The 14963-nt window shown below is 37.7% G+C and overlaps 1 pseudogene; it reads right to left on the bottom strand.

Annotated features, from left to right (window-relative positions):
* Positions 1–13804: 13804 nt before the first annotated feature.
* Positions 13805–14459, bottom strand: LOC116593473 (annotated as a pseudogene).
* Positions 14460–14963: the final 504 nt, after the last annotated feature.

The following is a 14963-nucleotide window of genomic DNA, read 5'->3' as shown; positions in this document are numbered from 1 at the left end:
AGATTATCCATGCAAATGGAAACAAAGAAACAAGAAATCTGGGGTAGCTATACTTACATCAGAAAAAATATACTTTATTTTTTAACTTTTTAAAAAAACTTTATTGTACTACTGCCACAACATTGTTTCCATAATGTGGAAAAATATCCTTTAAAATAAAGACTGTAATAAAAGAAAAAGAAGGACATTACATAATGATAAAAGAGTCAGTATAACAGATGATATAGCATTTGTAAATATTTACACACCAACATAGAAACACCTGAATATATAAAGTAGATATTAATAGACTTGGACAAATTGACAGCAATACAATAATAGTAAGGAATTTCAATATCCCACTTACTGCAATGGGTAGATCATCCAGAAAGAAAATCAATATGGAAACATCAGCCTTAAATGATATATTAGACCAGATGAACTTAATAGCTATATACAGAACATTCCATCCAAAAGCAGTGGAACATACCTTCTTCTCAAGTGCACATGTAATATTCTCCAGGATAGATCAAATATTAGGTCACAAAACAAATCTCAAAATATTTAAGAAGTTTGAAATCATATCAAACATCTTTTCTGACCACAATGGCATGAAACTAGAAATCAATTATAAGAAGAAAAGCAGAAAAAAAAACCACACCTGTTTTTTAAGTTTAGTTTAGTTTAAACAACATACTACTAAGCAACCAATGGGTCAATGGAGAAATCAGAGAGGAAATAAAAATTACTTTGAGATGAATGAAAATGGAAACATAATAACCCAAAGTCTATGGGATTCAGAAAAAGCAGTTCTAAGGGGGAAGTTCATAGCAAGACAGACCTACTTCAAGAAACAAGAAAAATCTCAAGTAAATAACTTAATTTCACACACACACACACACACACACACACACACACACACAAGAGTTAGAAAAAGAAAAACAAATGAAGCCCAAAGTTAGTAGAAGGAAGGAAATACTAATCAGAGAGGAATAAATTAAATAGAAACTAAAGAAATAAAAAGATCAATGAAACTAAAAGCTCATTCTTTGAGAGAAATAAACAAAATTGGCAAACCTTTACCCAGACTCACCAAGAAAAAGATAGAGAAGGTTCAAATAAGTAAAATCAGAAATTAAAGAGAAGTTACAACTGACACCACAGAAATTTATATAAAAGATCATAAGAGACTTCTATGAACGATTATATGTCAACAAGCTGGACAGCATAGAAGAAATTAATAACTTCCTTGAAATATATTATCTTTCAAGACTGAATTATGAAGAAATAGAAAATCTGAATAGACCAATTGCTAGTAGGAAGATTCAATCAATAATCAAATCAAAGATTCAATCGATAATCAAAATCAAAGAAAGAAAGTGCAGTACCAGATGGCTGCAATGGTAAATTCTGCCAAACATTAAAAAATAAATAAATAAAAATTAATACCTATACTTTCAGAAAATTGGAGAAGAAGGAACCCTTCTAAGTCCATTTGACAAGGCCAGCATTACCCCGATACCAAAACCAGACAAGGACACTACCAAAAAAAAAGAAAGTTATAGATGATTAAGATAGATGCAAAACTCCTCAACAAAATATTAACAAACTGAATTCAGCAATACATTAAAAGGATCATACACCCTGATAAAGGTGAATTTAATTCAGGGATGTTCAACATTCACAAATCGATCAACATGATATACCACATTAAAAAGATGAAGGATAAAAAATATGTGTTTATCTCAACAGACACAGGAAAAACATTTGACAAAATTCAACAATCCATTTATGACCCAAAATCTCTTAACAGAGTGCGGAAGAAGGAACATACCTCAACATAATAGAAGCCATATATGACAAGCCCACTGTTAACATCATACTCAACCATAAAAAGCTAAAATTCTTTTTCTCCAGGATATGGACCAAGGAAAGGATGCCCACTCTTACCACTTTTATTTGTCATAATACTGGAAGGTAGCCAAAGCAATTAGGAAAAAAAAAAAAAAAAAAAGAAATAAAAGACATCCAAACAGGAAGGAAGAAGTAAAACTATCACTATTTGCAGATGATAAAATTCAACCGTAGAGAAAAACTCTAAAGACTCCATTAAAAACACTTGGAACTAATACATAAAATTCAGTAAAGTTACAGGATACAAACTCAATATACAGAAATCTGTGACATTTCCATTAAGAAAAAGAGAAATTAATGAAACGATCTTGGGGTATCTGGGTGGCTCAGTGGGTTAAGCCTCTGCCTTTGGCTCAGGTTATGATCTCAGGGTCCTGGGATCGAGCCCCACATAAGACCCCCTTCTCAGTGGGGAGCCTGCTTTTCCCTCTTCCCTGCTGCTCCCGTACTTATCCTTGTTCTCTCTCTGTCAAATAAATAAAATCTTTTAAAAATATATATCATTTACAATGATATCAAAAAGAATAAAATACCTGTGAACAGTCTTTTTCTATGCTACCTGGGAATAAATTTAACCAAGGCTATGAAAACTCTTTGACACTGATGAAAGAAACTGAAGAAAACGTAAGTATATAGAAAGATATTCTGTGCTAATGGACTGGAAGAATTAATATTGCTTTGTTTTGTTTTGTTTTAAAGATTTTATTTATTTATTTGACAGAGAGAGAGATCACAAGTAGGCAGAGGCAGGAGAGAGAGGGAGGTAGCTGGCTCCCTGCTGAGCAGAAAGCCCGATACAGGGCTTGATCCCAGGACCCTGAGATCATGACCTGAGCCGAAGGCAGAGGCTTTAACCCACTGAGCCACCCAAGTACCCCAAGAATTAATATTGTTAAAATGTCCATACTACCCAAAGCAATTTATAAATTCAATGCAATCCTTATCAAATTCTGATGGCATTTTTCACAGAACTAGAACAAATAATTTTAAAATTTGTGTGCAACCACAAAAGACCTCTAATAGCCAAAGCAATATTGAGAAAGGGAAAAAAAAAAAAAAGCCAAAGGTATCAGACTCTCTGATTTCAAACTCTACTACAAAGCTATGGTAATCAAAACAGTATGGTATTGGCATAAAAACAGACATACAGATTAATGGAACAGGGTAAAGAGCCCAGAAATAAATCCACACATATAGGGCCAATTAATAAATGGCAAAGGAGGCAAGAATATACAATGGGAAAACAACAACCCCTTCAATAAATGGTACTGGGAAAACTGGGCATACACAGCTAGTGCAAAAGAATGATACTGAACCACTATCTTGTTGAAATAATTTACAGAGTTGAATGTAAGACCAGGAATTATAATACTTCTAGAGGAAAACAAAGATGGTAAGCTCCTTGACATCACTCATATATATATTTGTGGATCTGACTACAAAGTCAATAAAAGCAAACAAACAAACAAACACATGTAGAACTCCATTAAGCTAAAATCTTCCTCACACTGAAGGAAACTATCAACAAAATAAAAATACAACCTTCCAAATGGGAAAAGATATTTGAAAATCATATTTCTGCCAAAGGGTTAATACCCAAAATATACAAAGAATAAGAAAGCAAATAAAAAAATTGTGATTAAAAAAATGGGCAGAAGATCTGGATAGACATGTTTTTCAAAGGAAACATACAGATGGCGAACAGGCACCTGAAAAGATGCTCAACATCACTCATCATCAAGGAAATGCAAAGCAATACTACAATGAGCTATCACCTTACATCTGTCAGAATGGTTAACATCAAAGAGATAAGAAATAACAAGTGTTAGAAAGGTTTTGGAGAAAAAGAAGCCTCATACACTGTTGGTGGGGTTGTAAGCTGGTAAGCTGGTGCAGGCACTACAGGAAAACAATACGGAGATTCCTCAAAGAATTAAAAATAGAACTACCATATGATCCAGCTATTCTATGACTGGGTAACTTATCTGAAGAATACAAAAACACTAATTAGAAAAGATATATGCACCTTTATGTTCATTGTAGCTTTATTTATATAGTCAAGATATGGACACAACCTAAGTGTCTGTCAAGGATGAATAAATATAGATGTGATATATAGATATAGATATAGAATGATATAGATATAGACACACACATATATGACATCTCTGTAGATGTGTATCTACAACAATGTGATATATATGTGTGTGTACATATATATGTAGATGTGTATATAAATATACAATGAATGGAATACTACTACATCCAGAAAAAGGGAAGGAAATCTCACCATTTGTGACACCATGGATGGACCTTAAGGGTATTGTGCTAAATGAAATCAGCCAGAGAAAGTCAAATGCCATATGGTTTCACTTACATGTAGAATCTTAAAAAAAAAAAAAATTCAAATGAACAAACAAAACAAAACTCTTAGATAATGAGAACAGATTAGTGGTTATCAGAGGGGAAGAGTTTTAGGGAATGGGCCAAAATGGTGATGAGGGTCAACTGTATGGTGGGGATGATAACTAGATTTATGACAATGATCGCTTTATAGTATAAATGCAAATATCAAATGATAGTGTTGTTCACCTGGAGCTGATATAATGTGGTATACTAAGCTTACCTCAATAAATACAATAATAAAATATGTGGCCTGTGTTATATTTCCGTTAGATAAAGCTGTTGTAGAGCAAGTCAGAGAAGACTTAAATACCCTCCTATCCACTTATGAGCTCTGATTCTTTGGGCAAGGTCTTTAATCACTTATTTCATATAAAAATGAATTTATCAAACAAAAAGCAGAAAGACACATATAAATGCAGAGAACAAACTGATGGTTGCCAGAACGGAAAAGGGCAGGGAAATGGGCAAAATGGGCAGAGGGGAGTGGGAGACCCAGTTTTCCAGTTATGGAATGAGGAAGCCACAATAATAAAGGGTGCGGCATGAGGGATACAGTCAATGAGGCTAAATGGCAATTTATGGGGACAGACGGCAGCTCCACTTGTGGTGAGCATAGGATAACGTATAAACTTACTGAATCCCTATATTGTACACCTGAAACTAATGTAACATTGTGTGTCAACTCTACTCAAATTACAAGTAATAATAACAAAAATGAGCTTATAATTTCAGAGTGTTAATTCTGACGATTAAGCCTTCCTGAAGCAGATGGGTATTCCCAGCTTCCAAAACACAGGTTGAAGTTTCATCCCAGAATCAAGCCAGAGCCTCCAGCCAGGAAAGAGACTTTGAAAAGGACTTTGCCTTTGAGCACCATTTTCACATTTCAGAAATCCTGCCTTTGCTTCCAAGAAGCCTGCTAACACCAAGGAACCATTCTTGCTGTCATTGTCCAGTGCCACCTGCCTGCACAACACTGAGCCAGGATCCTGGATAACAAGGCCCTCAGGACCAAGATGCAGACCTCCACCCTTCACCAGGGTCCCTACCCCTAGGTTATGTGTTTCCATCAGCACTAGTCATCGCACCATAAGTATACTTTTCTTTTCCTCTGCCAGGGGACTAAAAACAAAAAAAAATCCAACTATTCCTCAACCATACTACTTACTTAGTTATGTCTATGTCCAGCTTTTTCTTGAATAGGTGAAGTTAGGAGGGCATGTTCATCATCTCCATTTTTGAAAAGGCCTCGAATATCTTAATGTCTTGGTCCAGAAGTGTTCCTTTGTAGGTACATTTACAATGTTTTTACTCACAAATTAGAAAGCTGGGACAGATGTGTTCATATAAATGCTCAACTTCAGACCAAAGTTTTGTCTGCTCATTCCATGTTTTCAGGGCGGGAGGCGGAGACCGGGGAGGAGGGTCAACACCAGATATCCAGGGGCCAAAAAGTCATAACCTGAGTCAATGGCATGTATCACAGATATTTGTTTCTCAACCACAACCTCACATGCCTCATGGTGATTCATTTGGTTCACTTGCCCACTAAGGCTTGTCCCTGGAATGCTACAACTGCAGTTTTCCACTCCAAAGAAACTGACTAATTGATAAACCCAAATCCAACTGACAAAGAAAACAGCAATAAAACAAATGGGTCACTATCTGCTGACCAGATCTAATCTCAGAGAATCATGCAACTTTCTGAGTTTGAGCTAAAATCAGAAAGGAGTGTTAAACTATGTGCTGAAGTCTTTGGGAGGTGTTGGGGGGCGGAGGTGGGAAGTGGATCAGAATAAAAGACAGGTAGCAAGTATCATTAATTTCAAGAAATCTACTCAATTAATCTCCGTGGTCTTTTAAAGTTCTGGAATTGCCTAACATGGGACCTAGCCCTGGTTATAATACATCAGTGTCTCCACACACCCTAATGAAAACCAAACAAACCCAGCTCCTTAGCATGGAATTTGAGGCCCTCCATCATTATGCCAACCCATGGATCCTCTTTTCCAATCTTGACTCTCTCCCTTACCCCTGCCTCCTCCCCTCTGGAATGATCTCACTTCTATGGCTCCATCCACACCATGTTGTGTCACGTCCCCGTATCTCTGCACATGCTGTTCTCTTGGCTTTTCCCACATCCTTATCTGCCAGCATCACTTCAAACCCTGCTTAATCAGGCCTCTTCTGTAAATTTTCCATGGCTCTGACCTCACAACAGACCCCCTACGGTCCTCTATTTTTTTACCTTAGCATTTCAGAGATTACAGGCATGATTACAGCTATGACACAGTGGCCGTTGATCTCTGTAGGTAGCTGTCTCCTCTTCCAATACGTCCATTCTATGTGGATGAAACATTGCGATTCAATCCCCCGATAAGGCTGGGCCTTGTACAGATTTCTCTGAACCATATGGTTATTGTGATGCCTCCTTAAAAGGCATTTTCTGAAGGATCTTTCCAGACCTCCCCTGCTACACCTGTTCTGGGCCCAGTTACTCACTCTTCTTCCAGCACTTGTTCTACTCTTTGTGGTCTGCTTTGGGCTTTAATGTTTAAGATCCATCCATATTTCCAGCCCCAGACTTTGCCTTGAACACCGAAAACTTACAATCTTAGGTCCAGTTTAATCAATCCCAGTACAGGGACAACCACAAAAGCCAGAATCCTGTCCTTTGGTTCCGCCAGCAGAGGGACACTGCTAATCTCTGTGCACACAGGAGTGCAGAAGGAAGCTAGCCTCACTTTGCAGAAGGGAGGTATGCCTTCATTCTTCTTCACTTGTGTGCCACCTCATCCCTGCCAATCTCTACGTCCACAGGAACAGATTTTCAAAAAATCTGAAGGGTGAGTGGCAGCAGCTTCCAAGCAGATTGGGTGGTCCCCCTAGAGCCCATCAGGCTTATCGTACCCAGCCTTCCTCTCCCCGACCTTGCCTGTCTCCTTTCTCCCTCAAGTTGCTGGAAATGCTTTCAGAGCCATCACTTACAATAGAATTAGTAGAATTTGTCCAGGCCTGTCTGAAATGGGGTACAAAAACCACAAGAATGAAGTTGTGTGCTTTTTTAATTTAATACTTGGCAATTCTTCTCAAATATGTATCCTGATATGGGAGAGGGGTCGGAATAAGCTATACTCCTTGTCAGACTCTGTTATGTGAGCACGAATCTCCTCCTGGGGCCATTTGCCTCAAAGAGTGTGTTTTGAATCTTCTCTGTCTTGGAAAAACCCGCAGGAGCTGTGAGTAAGAATGGTGGTATGCAGGGGCCTGGGTGTGGGCTGGGAAGGCTTCAGAGTTTCTGGGAAAGCAACATAATTGTGGTAGGAAGAATTTCTAGGCAATACTGATTTCAGGGAATAGAGGTGAAAGTAAAGGGAAAATAAAACTCAGAAAGGAACACAAAGGATCAAGTGATCTTCCTTTTGAATGGCCTGATTAAGCCCATTATTCCCCAACTGATGGAAAGAAGATCCAGCATTGGGATTATGAACTTGTGCTGTCCACACTGGCTTCAGATCTACAAGGTATAGGTAGTTCTCAAGTCCCCAGCTGGAGGAAAAGGCACCTAAGAAGGTCAGAGATGTTGTGGTTAGTTCCAGATCTCACAAAGGGAAGGGAAGACCTGGTCTTGTCCATGCAGCCTCTTCTTTTGGAAGCCTATGGTGACCTACAAACATCAGCAAGGTCCCTCAAATGGTATAAGTCAGACCCTCTGCCATCTCCTCTACTTTCTTATTTCAGCATGGATTAATGGCTCATGATATTGCTTGACAGTGCTTTATTCAAACCAGAACTAACTTCCCTTAAATTTTAGATATGGATACGGTTTATTCAGAGACCACTGAGAATGCGTTGGATTCCAATGGAAAGGTATAAAAACTTGTTTTCATGTAGAACCCCATTGTTCTTGGTGTTTGAAAATAAGGCCCTAACCCCACAGGAAGGCAATTTGCAGTTCACCTCAGTGAGCCCTGGAGAGACAGGAAAAGCCAAGGAGAAAGTTTCTCTGAGAATCAGTCAGAAGGCTAGGCCTGTGTTTCTCCATACGCTGAGATCAGCTGGGAGTTTTTTAATTCCCAGAGAAAGATGATAAGCTCAGAAGAAAAGCTCTAAAACTGGCAAACTAGGGTAATTATTGGAGTAGTGTAATACAGCTGCTGCCTCAACTATAAAATGAGAAGAAAATATTAAATATTAAATGATATCCACTTAACATATGAAATTTATTAACCTAATAATTTATATATTAAGTTATAGTATCAATATATTAATTTGGTGATTATATTAAACATTATTTTATTAATATAACTAATCAATATGATTACAACCATTAATTTAATAATGATTAATATTAGATTTATTAGATATATATTTGATTTAACATATATAACTATTGGATGAGATACCACCCAACCTTCAAAGAACATTTAACTCCTATATTAGATAAGAGTTCTAGAGATTAAAAAAAGAGAGTAGCTCCCCAACTCCTTTTGTAAGCTAGAAGAACCTTGATGTCAAAATTTCACAAGGCAAATAATATAATAATATTTCACAAGGGCAGTACAGTATGAGAAAAATTATATGCTAAATATAGTCATAAACATAAATGCACAAACTTATGGTAAAATTTAACATTTATTTATTAATCTTTTACAAAAGCAAGTGAGGCAGAGAAAGAGAGTAGAGAGGAAGGGAGGAAGAAAAAAGGAAGAAAGAAAGAAAGATGCAGTAAATTTGGAGCTAAAGGAAATTTTCTTAAACAGATGTAGACTTATCAACAATCTAAATCAAATGTCTTACTAAATATGAAGCATTAGAAGCATTACTTTTTCTTTGATTGAGATATAATTGACATATCACATTGTATTAGTTTTAGCTTTAAAGTCAGGGACAAGGCAAAGATGCTCACTAGTACTGCTTCTATTCAGGACAGAAACCCAGAAACAGAAAAAAAAAGAGAGAGAGAGAGAGAGAAGACTCAAAAAATGAGCAAAACAGTATGGTCAGTATTAACCAGTGATATGATTATCTACATGTAAAATTAGAAATATCCATAAGTGATTTAGTAAAATTAATGAGAGCTCATTGAAGTTACTGGATAGACAAGCAATAAATAAAAATAGTAGTTTCACCATACCTAATGAAGAACCATTTAGAAAATGTAATTAAGGAAAAGATCTTATCCACAATGGCAGCTGGAAGTTATAAAGCAGGTAATAAATATAGCAAAAGTTGCACAGTATCTTACTAGAAAATAGAAAAATGTATTTCAGGACACAAATAAATGGAAAAGTATAGGCTGCTAATAGGTAAAAATACTCAATGTTTTGAGAATGACAATTTTTCCCAAATTAGTTTATAAATTTATTGCCATTCTAATTCAGATTTTAAAAGAGATTTTGACTACATTTGACAAACTAACCTTAAAATCCATATGGAAGATTAGTTGACTGTAGAGTTGAGGGTCTATTTCTGGGCTCTCTATTCTGTTCCATTGATCTATGTGTCTGTTTTTGTGCCAGTACCATGCTGTCTTGATGATGACAGCTTTGTAATAGAGCTTGAAGCCCAGAATTGTGATGCCACCAACGTTGGCTTTGTTTTTCAATATCCCTTTGGCTATTCGAGGTCTTTTCTGGTTCCATATAAATTTTAGAATTATTTGTTCCATTTCTTTGAAAAAGATGGATGGTACTTTGATAGGAATTTGCATTAACTGTGTAGATTGCTTTAGGTAGCATAGACATTTTCACAATATTTATTCTTCCAATCCAGGAGCATGGAACATTTTTCCATTTCTTTGTGTCTTCCTCAATTTCTTTCATGAGTACTTTATAGTTTTCTGAGTATAGATTCTTTGCCTCTTTGGTTAGGTTTATTCCTAGGTATCTTATGGTTTGGGGTGCAATTGTAAATGGGATTGACTCCTTAATTTCTCTTTCTTCTGTCTTACTGTTGGTGTAGAGAAATGCAACTGATTTCTGTGCATTGATTTTATATCCTGACACTTTACTGAATTCCTGTATAAGTTCTAGTAGTTTTGGAGTGGAGTCTTTTGGGTTTTCCACATATAGTATCATATCATCTGCGAAGAGTGATAATTTGACTTCTTCTTTGCCGATTTGGATGCCTTTAATTTCCTTTTGTTGTCTGATTGCTGAGGCTAGGACCTCTAGTACTATGTTGAATAGCAGTGGTGATAATGGACATCCCTGCCGTGTTCCTGACCTTAGCGGAAAAGCTTTCAGTTTTTCTCCATTGAGAATGATATTTGCGGTGGGTTTTTCATAGATGGCTTTGATGATATTGAGGTATGTGCCCTCTATCCCTACACTTTGAAGAGTTTTGATCAGGAAGGGATGCTGTACTTTGTCAAATGCTTTTTCAGCATCTATTGAGAGTATCATATGGTTCTTGTTCTTTCTTTTATTGATGTGTTGTATCACATTGACTGATCTTCGACAAAGCAGGAAAGAATGTCCAATGGAAAAAAGACAGCCTCTTCAATAAATGGTGCTGGGAAAATTGGACAGCCACATGCAGAAAAATGAAATTGGACCATTTCCTTACACCACACACAAAAATAGACTCAAAATGGATGAAGGACCTCAATGTGCGAAAGGAATCCATCAAACCTTGAGGAGAACACAGGCAGCAACCTCTTTGACCTCAACCGCAGCAACATCTTCCTAGGAACAACGCCAAAGGCAAGGGAAGCAAGGGCAAAAATGAACTATTGGGATTTCATCAAGATCAAAAGCTTTTGCACAGCAAAGGAAACAGTTAACAAAATCAAAAGACAACTGACAGAATGGGAGAAGATATTTGCAAACGACATATCAGATAAAGGACTAGTGTCCAGAATCTATAAAGAACTTAGCAAACTCAACACCCAAAGAACAAATAATCCAATCAAGAAATGGGCAGAGGACATGAACAGACATTTCTGCAAAGAAGACATCCAGATGGCCAACAAACACATGAAAAAGTGCTCCATATCACTCGGCATCAGGGAAATACAAATCAAAACCACAATGAGATATCACCTCACACCAGTCAGAATGGCTAAAATCAACGTCAGGAAATGACAGATGCTGGCGAGGATGCGGAGAAAGGGGAACCCTCCTACACTGTTGGTGGGAATGCAAGCTGGTGCAGCCACTCTGGAAAACAGCATGGAGGTTCCTCAAAATGTTGAAAATAGAACTGCCCTATGACCCAGCAATTGCACTATTGGGTATTTACCCTAAGGATACAAACGTAGTGATCCAAAGGGGCACGTGCACCCGAATGTTTATAGCAGCAATGTCTACAATAGCCAAACTGTGGAAAGAACCTAGATGTCCATCAACAGATGAATGGATAAAGAGGATGTGGTATATATACACAATGGAATACTATGCAGCCATCAAAAGAAATGAAATCTTGCCATTTGCGACAACATGGATGGAACTAGAGCGTATCATGCTTAGCGAAATAAGTCAAGCAGAGAAAGACAACTATCATATGATCTCCCTGATATGAGGAAGTGGTGATGCAACATGGGGGCTTAAGTGGGTAGGAGAAGAATCAATGAAACAAGATGGGATTGGGAGGGAGACAAACCATAAGTGACTCTTAATCTCACAAAACAAACTGAGGGTTGCTGGGGGGAGGGGGTTTGGGAGAAGGGGGTAGGATTATGGACATTGGGGAGGGTATGTGCTTTGGTGAGTGCTGTGAAGTGTGTAAACCTGGTGATTCACAGTCCTGTATCCCTGGGGATAAAAATATATGTTTATAAAAAATAAAAAATTAAAAAAAATCCATATGGAAGAGTAAAGGACCAATTTTGAAAAATTAGAATAAGGAGGGAAGCATCTTGTCCTCCCAAATCTCAAGATTTATTATAAAGCTTTGGTCCTTAAACAATATGATATTAGTTTGAAGATAAATAGATGAACTAATGGAACAAGATAGAAAACCCCAATACAGACATACACATACAGAGAACTTAGTATATATACTTCTGGTACCTGGTGGGGGGCAGGAGGGAGCTAGCAGTGGCAGAATACATAGTGGGGAAAAAAAGTTCTATCTCATTAGTGAGGTGGAGAAAATTGATGATCCTTATCGTAAAAAAAAAAAAAAGAAAGAAAGAAAGAAAGAAAATCCCTACAGACCTTATATATAAAAATGAATTCTGTGTTAACTAAAAGTCTATGAAATGCAAAACTTCAAAATTATGAGAAGACAATGTGGAGAGTATCAATAGAGAAAGAAATATCTTTATGACCTTGTGGTACAGCAGAATTTCTTAAATAAAACACAGAATTTGCCATGTGCTTCAGAGGAATCTGTCCCCTTTCCAGGCCAGAGACAAATCTTGATGTTAAATCTAATAGGGGAGTTCCATTCCTATTCTAGTAAACAATTGAGCAATGGGCATGTGACCCAGTCCTGTTGAATAAGACATGTGGCAAGTCTGATAGGAAGTCTTTTGTGATTTCCTTCTTTCTCTTAAAAAATAATGACACGAAAAAGTCATTAATTTTGTTTAAATTTTTAATGTGTGGCTTGTTCGTTTTTACCTCTGTGATGTCCAGAACTCTGGTAGCCATCCTGGGACACATGAGAAAGTTACCCTAAAGGACTCAACAATGTCCTGAGAATAGCAGGGTGGAAAAGAGAAAGAACCCAGAACCCTAACAAAATCGTTGACTTGATTTAAGCCTGTACCTCCGCTTTCCTTTATATGAGACAATAAAAACTTCTGGTTTACATATTTTGGATTGGATTTTCTTTTATTTGAAGTCCAAAATTACCTGACATTTGGTCTATGAAATAAGATTTGCTGGTAGATGGTTTAAACACCTAGAAATAATTTTTCTTATAGGTCAAGAAAAAGGGTTTCTGGCCTCATTATGGGATGTAGGAAACAAGAAAGAATATCACTCCATACTTATGACCAAAAAAAAGCTAGATAATTTACAAAATTACAACTTTTCTTGAATCTGTTACAGAGCTGTGGTCACAGGGCAAACAATTAGCTTAAGAAATGCAAACAAAGATGCCTCCAAGAAGAGCACTTGCTTAGCTACAGCAAAACACCAGATGCTATACAAGCTGGTTAGAAAGAAAGAGAGAAAGAAAGAATGAAAGAAAGAAAGAAAGAGAGGTGAACCATGAGAGGCTATGGACTCCGAAAAACAATCTGAGGGGTTTGAAGTGGCAGGGGGCTGGGAGGTTGGGGTACCGGGTAGTGAGTATTATGGAGGGCACAGATTGCATGGAGCTCTGGGTGTGGTGAAAAAATAATGAATTCTGTTTTTCTGAAAATAAATTAATTTATTAAAAAAAAAACCTTAAAAAAAATAAATAAAATAAATAAATACAGACACCTAGAAAAAAAAAGAAAGGAAGGAAGGAAGGAAGGAAGGGAAAAAGAAAGAAAGAAAGAAAATTGACTAAAAAAAATTTTTTTTTCAGCACCAGAAACTTTTTAATAACAAGGCAGGATCTGGCGTTACTTTTTGTAGCTGATGCTGGCCTTACTGCATCTGGCCTGCTCCAGCTTCCAGCTCTTGGATTGCACAAAGGGTTTGGTGTGGCTGTGTGGGGTCCCTGGGGCCTTGCCAATATACCCCTATACCTGTGGGCACTTTCATGGTCCAGAGAGTAAGACGGTGCCACAGCCCTTGGGAGAGTCCAGGCCAACTGGTCAAATATGAAGATCTTGCCCCTAGCTTTGCGGATGTGGCTGCAGTCATGACTGCTCACACACAGTGCACACATCTTCAGTTTGGGCACCTCCTACCACACACATTGGTTACAGTCCCTCAAACCACCACTGTTCTGTCTTTCTGGCCAGGAAGCTTCATTTTCTGGATCATCCAGGAGAGGAACAGAGGCGCTGGTTGGTATGACTCATGAATGACCTCTTCAACACAACTTCAATCAACAACTTGGTTAAAATTGGAGTTAGTTCACTTGGCCAGAAACCCATACAGCTTGACCAACAGTCTCAGGTAGATGTCCTGGATAGGGAGTTCCTTGTGCCAAACCTTTTGATCTTTGTTGTGGCAAATGTAGGCAACATGATTGAACTTCCTACTCAGCCAGGTCCAGAAAACAAACAAACAAAACCGACTAAAATTGTTAATGAATGCAGAATAGTCCATTGTGAGAGGATAGGGTATAGTGTAAAATGAAAGCAGAGAACTGCTGAGATCCACAGATAGAGAGGAATTCTCACCCATTCGCAAACTCTTTTCACAGACCTCACTGAGTGTGCATGGGAAAACCAAAAACAGAATGAGTCTGAAGAAACATCCCTTGTGGTACAGCCTTGGAGAAGGAAAGAGCAACCCCTGAGGTGAAGGCAAGAAGATTTGCCCATATCCTTCTCTCTTGTCTCCTACAGTCTTATCCCACTGGAAGAAGGGCATTACACCCTGTTACCCTCAAGATATAGATGAAGGCATATTGCAGGTGAGAAAAGGAACAGAAAAACCCTCTGGGGAAGGGCAAGAATACATTAGGGATTGTCAACTTCCAGATGAGGAGAATCACTGAGAAGGCCCTAACTCTAAGGCACAGGGGTGGAGCACTCATCTAAAACTGGGATTGAAGCAGAACAAAAAGTGTCACCTCCATGCCACTCCCAACATCAGGTTGCAAACTCC

The sequence above is a fragment of the Mustela erminea genome, chromosome 6 (assembly GCF_009829155.1).
Source record: "Mustela erminea isolate mMusErm1 chromosome 6, mMusErm1.Pri, whole genome shotgun sequence".
NCBI classification, from domain to species: Eukaryota; Metazoa; Chordata; class Mammalia; order Carnivora; family Mustelidae; genus Mustela; species Mustela erminea.
This window is presented reverse-complemented; position numbering and strand designations above follow the sequence as displayed.